Source organism: Nomia melanderi, chromosome 8, assembly GCF_051020985.1.
Source record: "Nomia melanderi isolate GNS246 chromosome 8, iyNomMela1, whole genome shotgun sequence".
Lineage (NCBI taxonomy): Eukaryota > Metazoa > Arthropoda > Insecta > Hymenoptera > Halictidae > Nomia > Nomia melanderi.
In genome coordinates this window covers 3,109,587-3,124,369 of record NC_135006.1, presented here as the reverse complement: position 1 = coordinate 3,124,369, position 14,783 = coordinate 3,109,587, and the positions used below count along the sequence as shown (strand labels likewise).

The window sequence follows — 14,783 nt, the reverse complement described above, 5'->3', positions numbered from 1 at the left end:
AACGATCTCTTTAGAGAACGGTTCACTTTATTTCTAATTAGACATTATGCACAATTTCATTAAATGAAATTCGATTTAATGTTTTGATCCTTATCATCGATTTGTTGCAGATTTCGATCGAATTTCGATGAAATTCTAAAAGAAACTACCTGCTTTACAATTTACATAATTTTTGGATATGAAATCAATATTTCGAACAACTTTTCCCTGTATATATAACTAACTATAAAGGTGAATACCTACATCAGTATTCAGTCGTCTTACTTGTGAAGTAAAAGCGTGTATATCGCAACTACGGAAAAACTAGTCCCACTAATACCAGTCTAAGATATCTAAATGAAACTCATTTCTATACATTGTACTTGACAGTACTGTTAGCAACTGCGCTCAGTAAGTCAAATAATATTTTTAAATAGATATAGAAGAAAATAAACAATAACATAATGTAAGTATCGGGTATGAATATTATAAGGTAATTTCGGGTGAGATGTGTATTTGATTTTGTCGTATTCTGTTTCATTCGCGACTTTCGTTTACGCGAATCAGTCAATAACAAAAGTGATCGAAACCGAGTCGTCAATGTTCACCGCGAGTGGTCGTGTTCTCCTGCCGCACTTGTCCGTTCAGTTCGTTGGACATGCGAACAGACATTGTCTGTGGACAGTACGTTTTTAAGACCCAGCACACCTTCCAATTTATTGACTGCGATCGTTTAACCCTTAATGGACTGGAAGTATTTCAAGTTTACTTATCGCCAAAAAAGTACCGTAATATAGATAACAAGCGGAAACAAATTTACAGAAGTGACCTAGCATTATACTTCACGTGTTAATCCACAGTTAACAGGTTAAATAAATACCAGATCACAGGAAATTAAACGAAAACGTTCGTTTCGACTGGTTGATTATTTATTAAATGTGACTACATAGGGTATTTCATTAGAATATTATTATTCCCGTTGTTTCTGAAGACGTAAAAAGATCTTATTAATACAAGTTGTTTAACGTACTAAGAGCTATAGTGTAGCAGTATTAACTTTTCATAAGTGGAGGAATTCTGAAGATTTTAAGGTCATCTTCATTTTTTTAAAATGGAATTATATATTTTCCTGTACATTGTTCGATGTGATTCCTTATTATCTATAGAAAATGCTTAACGCAACGATTATAACATGCTATGTATGTTAAAAAATGATTAATTTAGGAGATATTTGATTTTTAATTTTGTTAAATTCTTTAGGTTCACACAAATATTGATTAGTTAGGATAGCGAGTACAATGACTGCATTCTGTTATGGTACAAAGTGACAGAATGTGACGCAAGTTGACTGAGGACGAAGTCCTTTGGTGTCGAGTCTAGTGACCCGTGGTGTGAAAGAAAAGGACACTAAATATCGCGTTCCTTTACTCTCCCATGAGAAATTCAACAGCGATTTGCAAGCAGACTATTCATTTTCAACTCATGGTTCCTTTCAGTACAGCATAATACAACAATAACAAATTTTTAAAACATTTTCCAAGATCAGGACAAATTTTGCGAGCACATGCTTATATTGTTTTCCGCCAAATGAATGGTGTAGAATCACACTGTGATAATCGTGGCATGACTTTTTGAAACAACCTGTACAATCAATGTGTTGCGTAACACTTCGCGATCGTTAACGAAACGACTGCAACTTCCGTATCGTACTGATGTGCACCCACATATTAGACGGAAATTCGAAGCCCGTTATTTCGCGGAACTGTCAACAAATTGTGACCCGTGTATTCTTGTCGAAATATCCAATATTTCGAAAATGTTTCCTGTCCAAACATGTGGTCGAACACGTGAGTTCATTTGAAGGTCTTGGTCAAATATTCGGATGTCGAAATTCGTGAAAAAATGTAAGAATCGTCTGTCATTGGTGTTCTTATGCTCTCTTAACACGTTTGCGGTCAGTACAAATTTTAATAAGCAGCAAATGTAGGAAAAATGTAAATGTCGTACTCCAAGGGTTAAAGTGCATAATAATTTCGAAAAGTTAAGGCTATATAGAATTAAATTCATGACAATGTGGCTTATAAATTTCAATGTTATAGCATTCGTGTCATTTTGCATCACAATGAAAATGAATACTATAGCATTCATGTACCGATACTTTGTATATTCTTATTGCTATCGTAACCACTCGTTACAAGTTGGATGATAAATTTTTCTTAGTAGAAACAGGAACAGAAGAAAAGACAAAAATTGAATAATTGATTAATCGGACAATATAGGAATTGATACAAGGTTAAATGAACGAAAGAAAACGCGGAAGTTTTAATCAAATTTTGAAAAACCTATGCAGAGAGGCTTATTTCCTTCTAAAATGTCTTTGGAGAGAGCGTGAAAGTGGAGTGGGAGGAAGAAGCCAAAGAATTTCGAATTTTCATTAGATTCTTCCCTCACCTTCGACCTCGAATTCTGAAGTAAGGGCGGGCTTGGCGAGGGCGGCAAGGCCGAAAAATTTCGCAATGGCGAAAACTCTCGACGCGTTGGGCCCATGCGCGGGTCCACATCGTCGTAAGTGCTTGTCGCTGTCGCCCAAAACTTTCTCGTTTTATGACACGAACATTTTCCAGAATACTGGAACAGCAAAATCTGGCTGCCGCATTATAGAATATTTGCGTCTCGAACGCAGAGAAAAGTATATATAATATCGTATGATTTTCTTTTCATATTTTCCAATTATTAACACGAATATTACCAAATTTCATATATATATCGTAAATATTTTCTTAATTATACGTTATATAACATTTCTTATTTTTACCCCAAATTTCGAAAACAAGTTTAGTAGAGTTCAATTTTGATTTACTGTAATGACCCTCGTAGTGCGCCACGCGCCCTTTCCATCGGGATGGATTTTAATCATTTTGGGACTTATTTAGTGGCATTTAGGGTTTTTTTGGTATTATTGGAAAGTATTATTATCGGCAGTTGTGGTAGCTAAAGCAATTTTTAGTTATACCAAATAGAAATTTCAGTAACTGTCATAGTTGTAGGTAATAGAAATCACGTTTTGTTCTGTATTGGGCTCTGCTCTTTTCAGCGATACCAGAAACAGCACCAAATTCTACTAAATTCTTTTTATACAAACGATTTTATTCTGCAAATGTTTTTATCGGATTTGTAAGGTAAATACCTCATAGTGTATGATACAGGACTTGAATGTCATGTGGTAGTCAAGAACATCCAAAACAATGTGTTTCCTAATTTTCTCCCAACTCCAAACTCCATGTCCATGTCATAAATCTTTCATCCTGAAGTAGCCCCGACTGATGCGATTTGACATGTTTGATACTGTTTGTTTTTCTTTTTACCGCAATCTCATACTTTACCATTTATTTCCAAACACGTTTGTGGAATTCTTTTTTGTCGAGGAACAAATTAGTTCCTCTAATTTTGTCCATCGAACGGTGCATTGTGATCTGCGCAAATCTTCACCGAATTTTAGCTGATTGGCAACTGTGAACGATTGGCGGTCAAAAACGATCATAGATAACGAACAGTAAATAGAATTTTTATTCGAGAAAACAGTGAATTGCACGATTTTAGTTAAAAACTATTGTGATCCATCGCATAAAATGAAAATATGAATGGAAATCGGACGTAAATAAGTGTATAAAGTAAATGACTCGACTTCTTTGTAGTAATTATGTAACATGTGATTTACCCAAAATTGTCGTCATTTTTTATCGTAATCCAATTTCTTTCTCATTCAAATTTCACGAGACTTTTATTGCACCATATTTAGAAAACATTGTTCTACAAATCCTTTTCTACTTTTCATCTTCTCGAGGAGTAGAATACGGTACAATAAAACGATTGACCTATAAAATCTATCTTTGAAAAAATAGTTTTGAAAAAGGTCGAAATTAGTTTTGCGGCAATTTTTTTTATTATAAATCTCCATTAATCCAAAGGAATAGAATCACTTATAGAAAACTTAAAACTAAATTTTACACACCATACGTCTTGAAACTGTCTTAAAATTACACTTAAACTTATAAGAAAACAAATCACGTTTAAACGGGAAATTTATTTATCACTCGCAGTTAAAACTTTATTTTCATTCACCATTTATTACGAGTAATTTGATTAACAAATCTGCCTCGCGTTGAATGTACAACGCTAGCTCTTGACAGATTGCGAAAAATATTCATCTATGCTACAATGCACTGGAATAGGAATTGAATGTCAGACACGTGCGTACGTTCCCTCGATAATGAATGTGTCCGAATTTCCATCCTTTAATCTATCATGAAATGACTGACTTATACTAGATGTGCGTTCGAAAATTCTCTAACTTTTTTCTATGTATACGTGAACATTTTCATGTATACTCTCCATTCAAAAATTTGTTCTAAAGACTAAAATTTGACGAACATTACTTATTAAATGAATCAGCGCGATATTAATAAAATAATTGATTGCCTGTTTAATTCGTGGGACATATTACCAAACGTCCTTGGAAGACAGTAGGTTCGAATCCAATCAGTGAGCTAATTGTTTCATTTATTTATTTTTTAAAGTGAAATTTACCAGTGAAGTAGTGAACGATGAGAAGTACAAAGGTTAGGCAAAAAGATCCCTCAGAGACGATCGTGGAAATGGCCACATTTGTAATGCTGATTTTTATCTCGGCCTGACATGTACAACTACTTTTAAAATTTTTCACGGTTTATTGTTGCATAATTAAAATATTCGTTTCAATTGTTTGATCTTCATGTAACAAATAGTTCTCATCAAAATTCCTATCGCAAATTGAATTTAAGTAGAAAAGTTAGGTTTGTGTTAAAACCGGACTCGTTCACAGAAAAACCGATATTGACGAGAAAAAGAACTAAAACGGCGTAATGTCGAACTAGCTCAAGCAAGGGGAAGGGTAAAGGGAGAAGGTTAAATAATTCTGTTTTGGAGTCAACAGCTCGAAAGTTTACAGAGAAGTTTCATGGAATAGTCCGCCGATATTCCTGCCTCGTATCGTCATTGTGAATTCTACTTGTTCATTTCTTAATTGCAAATGATTGGATTTCTGGTACTTTCGAAAAATATTTAAAAGACATTGTCGGTTTATTTAATATAGAAGCTCGAACAGAATATGTGTTTTAAATTATATAAATTTTAATATATTAAAGATTAAAAATACGCGACAGATTTATTTGGTTTATTCAAATTCTCTATTTACAAAGGAACATACCGAAGTGTAAATCACCGTTTGATGAAATTGAAATTTGAAGTAATGAAAATGAAATTTCAGTACAATGTAGTTTTCATGAAAATATTTCACCCGTATATTTTTTATCGGCAATCGTCCACGTTAAAGGGGTGAGAACAGCCCTCAAAGGTGGGACTGCTAAACCTATTTCGATGAATATCTCGGAAACGATTAGTATTTTTTAATTACAAATTCGATACTGCGATCTTTTTTGCAAAAACACCATTTGCTTAAATAATATCTTGAAAAATAGCATGTTTTTGATTGTTTGTTCACTTAAATATTATTGTTTTCTCTTGCATATTTTCTTATGAAGACTATACATTCCAACACACAATACAGATAAATTGGAATTTTAGTTTTGTTAGGTACTTCACATCAGCACAATAGTTCGAGTATACTGCGGACAGAACAAGATGAAAAGTGAAGTACGGACTGTAAAAAATTGTTCGGAGATTATCAGCGATTCATCTGTCTACACGAAAAATTTGAATGTCGATCACCGTTACTCCCTTTTTCGTTGCTGAAGATTTGAATGTCGATCACTGGTGGATTCCGTGACGATACGTGCCCTACTTGCCGTAGGAAATTGTTCTCGTTCGTGCGGAATGATTTAAGAAACTGATCATTAGTGAGGCTAGGAATTTCATCGAGTCATCCTCTTCATTACACTGGTCCCGATTCAAATTAGTGACGTTGGGCTGCACTCGGTGATTGCAGTAATGGTACGCTTCCCAATTCGCACTCATTCCGTGCTCCACCACAAAGTCGAAACGATGCATTTACAAAAATGAACGGTGATTTAGGCAAAAAATGATTTACTGCCAATGAAAAGGAAATTGTTAATATATTCATGTAAACGAATTTCACTGAAAAGTAGTTATTTATTCCGCGGGCAAGCATTATTGTAACCATTAAAAAACATTTGGTCGAGTAATTTTAGAACGATTTATTCTATTTCACAATGTAACACGTAGAGTATTTTTTGAAATGGTTTGTTATAATAATTTTTCCTTATTTGTCGTAGTACAATAATAGGGAAACCTGTAATCAAAATTTAACCCATAGTATCATGATTTTTTTCATTGGGCCTGTAAAAATTGTTATGGATATATTTTCGTCCGTACGTTATCGTAGAAATAAAAAAAATCTCTAGTGTAACAATTTTTTTATTTAAATGAAACATTTTGATTGTAACAAATGTACGCCATGCAGAAAAATGTTAAGCTATTGCAGATTTTTATACAATTGTATTATTATTGTTATTAAGAATAGTGTTACATAGAGAGTATATTATATCTAAAATAACAGGAAGTGTGATGGAGGGACAAGGAAATGTTTTGAATAAAACATTCGCGAATTATAAATATTGAAACGTTCACTGTACTCTGTCAGTCGAATAATATTTTATTGCGCAATGTAACGTGAGTGTAACATACATAAATCATATTAGAAAACACTTCGACTGAATAAAAATATCAGGTTTTTTTTATCTCCACATGTATTATACCATATATACCTGACCCTTGATTTACGCGAAAATCTATTCCGCGTGGATTTGTTTTACGCGAATGAAAATCGCGCGTAGATAAAGTCTGTCAGTACAAAAGAAAAAATATTAGAAATAAAAGCTAGTAGATAGAAATTTTAGAAATGCATATTTATTTCAAATAGTTTAACAAAAGAAACAATGAAAAATTAAAGGTGCACAAGGACAAGGGATGAATACTAGTGATACAAAAATTTTGACGTTTTTTGGAGCAAGTAAAAATATCACTAGATTCATTTCTCTCCTCGAAATTACAACACGTTTACAAGGATGGACTAAATAAGCTTACATAAAGATGGGAAGGGTAATAGCAACCAATGGAATTATATACATTAAGTCAATTTCTGAAAAAATCTTCTTTTTATTTCTTATAAAAAAAAAACGCCAAATCTTTTGCATCAACCCAATATTATGATGTATTTCGAAACCAGAAGAAAATTACTTATCATATTTTATATTGATACTGTAGGAACGGTGGTTTTCAGTGTGCATGAGTTGGTGAGTGTGTAATAACAAAATCCATATTTTCTTTGTTTAACGTGTCAAATCAAAAGATTTATGTAGGAAAAATATATAAAACAAAATATAGAAATACAATACGTTGTAATGAGAATAAAAAATATATGCTTGTTTGTTTCTCGAAAGTCTGAACAACACGAAACATTGAATCTGAACAATGCAACAAACATCTGTTCTCCAAAAGGTCCATCAAGCAACTAATTGAGTTTCCTATTGTCTCGTTCACGAACGTTGCGCTTTAGTTTTTTTTGTTTTGCTCCTCGGCGTAGTTTTCCACAAATTCCCGTGGTTTCTACTTATGCATCCCGCATTCGTTTAATCTAAAGTTACAGCATTTCCACACGAGTGCCACTCAAAGCGTGCTATTTACAATTAAGATAATAATAACATTCGTGTAAAACCAAGCAAAGTATAAAACTAAAAAGATTCGGCGTGACCTATGTGTAGTTGTATGTGACAAGGTGTGCGTTTATCTAATGCACACATAGTCGTCGACGTGAACGTGTTTAATACGGTAAGTCTTGCTGATAAATGTAAAATCCGACAGCGTAGAGCAAGCAGGATATCAATTTTAATCATTTACGTGTTACATGAACAATCAATCGAATTTAACGCTAGATTTACGGAACCCGTCAATTCGATGGATATTGCATTTTTAATTACTTATTTAGTATTAGTTTAAGTCGATTTTGATTCGTGCAATTATGCGAATACGCATTGCAATAGTCTGTTTTTGAAGTTATAATTTTCGCGATTTATATAGACGAACACGTAGTTTCCTAGAATATAGAAACAATAGAATAAAGTTTAGAATAAACATCCGTAAATCTAGTGTTAATTTGCTGTGCGAATCTCAATCGATGATAACGAACAGCGTATGTAATCGTATTTTTCACTACTTCCATACTATGCGCATATCGTTTGTGCTCACAGGACGAGTTCACAGAGCGGTTACAGAAAAGAAATTATTGATATCACAAAGGAAACAGATAAAAACGACGGAAACGAGACCGCCTTGACAATCTGTCTTCGTTTCTGTGATAGAAAAACTAATTAAATGAAAAAGAAGCAATATCGAGTTCAACCGAGAAGCATTCGTCGCAGAGGTCTTTCTTTCTGTGCCGTTTCCCTCCTTATTTTTTTCTAAAGCCCGCCTCCTTCCGCTCGATCGCACGGCGCAGCGATTTGTCCACGGCCGGTTGTAACCTGTTTTGATGCTTTCAGTTGCAAAAACTTAATTGCATCGCAACTTCCGTCGTCCTGTGGTAAACGCGTTTCCTGTGTTACCAAGGGGATGACTGCATTTTTCTGCACTCATTTCCTAAATCGAATATTGACAGACGAAAACCGGAAATAATAATCGTTGCCTTTGATGAAGTTTTACAGAGAGCCAGTACGTTGAAAAATGTTTGGCACATTTCTTTATCTGCATCAGTTTATAGTGAAGTAAATAGTAAAAACAGCTATGAAGATTAAAAATGAAATCCTCTTTCAGATGAATATGTACCTTGGAATCTGATGAAACGAAGTTTTTTTTGAGCAAACTTACAAGCAAACAAATTTTAAGCCAGAAGAAAGGAATATTTTAATCGGAATAGATTTCACGTTTTTTTAACAAAATTCACAGGGATTAACAATGATCGATATAAGCAAAAAAGTGTTACCGATTACAGGCAGAAAACAAATGTTTTGAGCTTTCGCTCGTGTTTTACAAGACTGTACGCTTTTGATCAAGTACTTGTATGTAAAATGTTTGCAAGGAAATGCATCAATATCAATTTCAAAGTAACAAAAACACTGTTTTAATACAGATTTGGATAATTTTATTACTTTGGTCGAGTGCGAAACAGTATTTTTCGGTATTATGAATAACCAAGATACAATTTCTTCGTTCTCGAAAAGAATGTTCGTTCTTAGGATTGTCATTTGTAACAAAAACGTTTAAATCATTGATCATATTGTTCCCTGAACAATTTTCTCTACATTTTGTGATCAATATCCTCAACATTAATAACAAACGAGTTTCAGCTATTGCTTTCTTTTTATAAAAATATTTGCAATGACTGTTGCTTTTGGTTTCTAAAATCAATTATTCCACTGTGGATAAACATTTGCAAAAATGCCCCACTGTCGACTGCCCCAGCATTTTCATGTAACGTGCAATGTTCCATACGTATATTATACACGGAACGCAAAACGTGGAAAAGTTAATATTCGAGTTACATTGTACTCTAAGGAAAATTGTTTACATTTACAAATTATTCGCACTACAAGCATGTACATATTATCCATGAAAGAACATTACATTTTTATAATATTTTGTGTAGTATTTATGTATTTAGTATTTATGAATAATAGTGTATCAAATGTTAAGTGAGAACGTAATCAGGTAATAGTTCTTTCATATTTTAAACTATATTAATTTAAGCCATTCTATGTTTAAACAGAATTGATACTCTTAATAAACACTTATTTTACTGTAACTTTAAGAGCTTTAATAAAGAAATTTTTCTGCATACGGGCACAACAAAGTCAAAATATCTATTAAAATCTATGAAAATCGTTCATTGCAATTTCGATAAAATAAACTTGCTTGCAAAGATAAGAAAAATCATCATGTATTTCCACGCTTCGCTTTCAATGTTGCTTTTATCAAGTATCGAAGTTCTGCTGTAAGTGTGTAAAAGCATACAGGCTAAGCTTGTGTATAATTTTACATAATCAAATATAATAAATTTTGAATTTATTTGCTATTATAATTTGTTATTAAAATGTATATACAGTACCTTTACGAAATACTTACTGGCGTTGAATCTTTTATGACTTTAGTTCACAGAACTTTGCTTCTAACAGAAATCACACCATTATAAAAACAAATATTTACTGGAATCTGCACTGATGATGCGTCACACTACCGTGAAATTAAGCGGATCGTGAAAGTTACGATTCACACTGGCGAAATTACGTACATTAATTGTTCCGTCACGGAACAAGGGGCCCTTCAGGATACCGAGGACCGCGGCACGTCGATACACGGTTCTGGTTTATGACACGGGCGCAAACACGATCGAGCGTTCGGGACAGTTGATCCGGGGCCCGGCTTCGGCCATTGTGCAAGTCAGCCTCGCATTTTCTGTCCCGTACAAAAATCGCCCCTGTCATAAACCAGACGAATTCTCGCGCAGCGACGAGGATTACCCGTCTACCTAAGTACGGGCACGTACACATGGACCCACGTAATGGGGTCTTCGTCGCTGACTAACAGAACGTACGCGCAACAGCGAGGACTACCTGCGGACAAGGGTGCGTACTCGCATCGGGGTACACCCTTGCACGTTCGTCAAGGTAGCGGTATTTTCTCGCTGTTGCCAAATGTATTTTTTAACCAAAACTTCGTCGATCTCTTGTTCCCATTCCGTCAGCATCCCCTTCCGTACATCCGAAGGAGGGGTAAGAAAGTTTACTTGTGGGTGCAAGAGTTCCGACGAAGGAGAGTTTTTCACGCACATTCGACAAGAACTGTTCTCTTCATAGTTCCGCACCCGCATTCGACAAGATAGTTCTGTACACGCATTCGAACAGTTATCCACACGCATTCGAACAGTTCTCTACACGCATTCGAGAGTACACGACACGCAACGAACACTCGCAACGAACACTCGCTAACATCTTCAAGAACGTCTGACTTTCGAACATCGTCTTGCTCCATCGGTCGAGCCATTCGCAAGATATTCGCACCACTGCTTCACCACCGGATCCAGGTGCCCAAAATTAATTTGGCGGGCACTCAAACGAATAAAGCGAAACGCATCAACGTGCGAATTCACGTTTAGCTTCACGAAATTATACATTAATTAAATCACGCGACCGATTGGCGGCTACCACTTGTCGCGATTTCTCGCTCGTGAAATTGTAACGCGGTGGGTAATAAAGGTTTCGAATCACCGTATGGAAATTTACTCTATTCAACACGCGATACAGTCTTCCTTTCTTCGTTTCCTTTGATTAATGGTAGGACCACTTCTATCATATATTCATTCGTAACGGCATGCACCAATTTTCAAGGATTGTTACAATATTAAATTGATATCGAAATAACGTGTCATTAGTATTACGTATATAGTAAAGCTTGTAGATCTATCACATCTCACCAATCCAACACAATTACGAGATACTAACGGAGATATTAACGAGATAGAAAACGGTTACATCAGTTTAGGTACATTTTATTTGACATGAAAATAACAAGTAAAAGGAACCAGTAATTACTTGAATGTATATAACAACTATGTTCGAATGAAAATTATGTATTTGCCTAATATTCGATTACTTTAAATAATAAATAACAGTAGTTCAATTAATAATTCGATTGGGTACTTCAAATAATAAATAACAATATTTCGTATATGAAGGATGTGGCATAAAAATTGTAGGGAACATAGAGAAAAAGTATGCGTTATGTACCTTCGTTTTAAATAATCTATGCGTAGGTAAATATACATAGTCAGTCAGCACCATAAATGTTTGTTCACCTTCCGTACTCGACGTACGTATAGAAGAAAGTAAGAACAGACGTATGTAAAATTTAAGTAAAAAACACAAAAATTAATTTTTATTAATACAAAGTAATATAACAAATTAATTCTTTGAAATTCATAATTACAATACTTTGTGAAAAAGTAAACGAAGGTTTGACTTTTAAATAACTTTATTCGTTCTCTGGTGGGTCTTTCTGTACATAAATTTTGAGGAGAAGGTGGAGATAGTATCTCAACGAAGAAATAGAGCATTGCATCTCTACTGAGAAAAGGGCATTGCATCTTATCTCGACTGACAAAGAGCGTCACAGCCTGGCCTGCGGTCCATGTGGAGGCCGAATTCAGATTTGCCGTTCCGTTAGAAAGCGTCCCTGTCATGAACCGAGCAATTTTTCACGCGACGGCGAGAGATCCTCGCGGTCACGGGTGCGTTTTCGTGTCAGAGTACATGCTGGTATGTATATATTGGGTTGTTGGAAAGTTCGTGCTGATTTTTGGTAGGTGGCGTAAGGACAGATCTGAACGTTTCAGAATGATTGAAAACAAATGACATGCATAAATATCGTAAAATACGGTACTTCAGGCATACTTGGAAAAAAATTTCGTTATGATACGTTAATTTTTGTCAGTTTTATACGCCTTTGAATATAGAAGAAAACAAACTGTATTTTAGGCATTTAATGCTTTTCTTTTACTGGAAAGCCAAAAATGTCACGCAAGCGGTAAATAAGATATGCGTTGTTTATGGCGAAGGTGCTGTAGCTGAAAGAACAGTGCAGAAGTGGTTTGCTAGGTTTAACCCTTTGAACTCTGTAGGCTCCAATGTTGCAGCAGTTATAATATTAAATATTTTAATGAATCTTAAAGAAACTACCATAAAATTATTCGATTTTCCACGCATCCAAATTTTCTACTAACAAGGAAAGTAAAAGATCGAAGAAACGTTATAGCATTTCGAATTTTCGCTAGGAATACTATAAAAGTTAGTTGCAGTTGCTGATAGATTACAAAACAACCTGGAGTGCTAAGGGTTAAAACTGGCGATTTCAACAGTAACACATTGCGTACCAGCTAATTTTCAGAAAATTGAATTGTGTGGATGGCAATTTTCATTGAGGTCAACTTATATCACTATACATAGAAAAACTCAGATATCATATTGTTATGTAATATATTGTAGGATTAATTTATTAAAAATCGCACGTGTTGCCATGGTAGGAGATAAAAAAAGAAAAGACACGGTCACTGGGGAACAATAACAAAAATGTGAAGAACACTTTATTTGAATATAACTCGCTAACTCGCTAAGGGTTACTCGCCAAATCTCTCTCAAAATGTCTTACCGAATGTCACGTTCGAAAAGTCACGGTCAACTATCACCCGGCCACGCATTCCCACTTGCTTTTAATGCACACCCCCATTAGTTCTGTCTTTCTTACCCTTACACCCTACTCACTCGTATCTTTCGTCCATAATCAAAATTCACTCAGTCACGTACACGCTTTATGACCTGGTTGCCCGCACGCACACACAGCAAACCATTCATCACACACTCGGTCACTCATCTGGAGAAACCCTACAATATTTTAAATACATAATCAATTCGAATCAAATTTTATATTTTTTTCAATGCTGTGGTAATTAGCGAAGTTGCATAGCTAAGTGTCTTTATATAAAAACGACATTTCTCGTTACCGGCGCGCAATGTATTAAAGATTTTAAAGAACTCCCGGGTAAGCCCTCCACCACAGATGAAGATCAGATTAAAACATTGATCGAGAATAACCCACGCTTTTCCAAATATGCCTGAAGTACCGTCTTTTATGATATGTATGCATGTCATTTGTTTTCAATCATTCTGATATATTCAGACCTGTCCTTACGTCACCTATCAAAAATCGGCACGAACATTCCGAACAACCCAATACGTGGTCTAGGTCAGCGGAACCTTCCGCCGTTGTCGGACTCACGTTCTTTGTCGAAGAACTCGTCGGTCTCTTGTTTCCACACCTGTGGTACCCCCCCCCCCCATGCATCGGAGAGGGGGGTGAAATTCGTTACCCTAGAGGTATAAGAGTGCCGATAATGACATTCAAAAACAAGAATCCGACACGTACGGTTAGGCGATTCAAAGTTCAGTTAAGTACAATGTGACTTAATATCACTTTCACTAGCGTCGTTGTTATTTATATCGCTTACACACAAGTTAACGATGGAGCTCTGATTTCGCTATATTAGGCAGTTATATTTCAAGCTAAATCAAACGTGACCTACAAAGCACAGTTTGTAACATTGAATATTTTTGCTTGTCTTCTAGAAACTCAGTGTAAGCCCTAACAGCGATTATGAGAATTGGAGAAGTCATTCAGAATAATGTTCCAAAATTTGTGTTTCGTTTATGCGATAATAATACTTATTGTATTTAATATTATTACGGAACGAGATTTATCTCGAGATAAAAAATATGTTGATTGATATAAATACATTGGAACAGATAGCTTGATTCTATGTTTTTTAGGCTTTACTGCACACTGAGTTACGAAAAGTGGCTTCGAGAAAATCACGTTTATAGTCTTACGTAGTGAAAAGTAACAATTTTTGGAAACTTCTACCTGTTTTGTAATAGTTAGCGATTCCAACTCCATATAGCAAAACTTTTCCTTCCTCATAAAACTCTCGAAGTTCAACTCACTTGTATCTGCGAACCGTCTAAGTCTTCTTCGAGTTGTTTAGTCTGCGTCATTCCTGTTTCTTCGCTCGTGTCACATCGTATGTAGATATGAGCGAAAAATTTACATTGCTGGCGGATTTTAATATCGAAAGTTTCTATAAGTTGGTAAAATATTCCTTATTAAAAATATCAACTGCTATAAAAACGCTAAAAAATTTTTGCATATCTGTATACCGATCCTCAGTGTATTGATCCCGGAATATT

At 35.0% G+C, this 14,783-nt stretch overlaps 1 protein-coding gene across 2 annotated transcripts in view; it reads right to left on the bottom strand.

The window, feature by feature from the left end:
- The window catches only part of LOC116426561 (uncharacterized), a 53,249-nt gene that overhangs the window by 18,607 nt on the left and 19,859 nt on the right, over window positions 1–14,783 (bottom strand). The window lies entirely within an intron of this gene.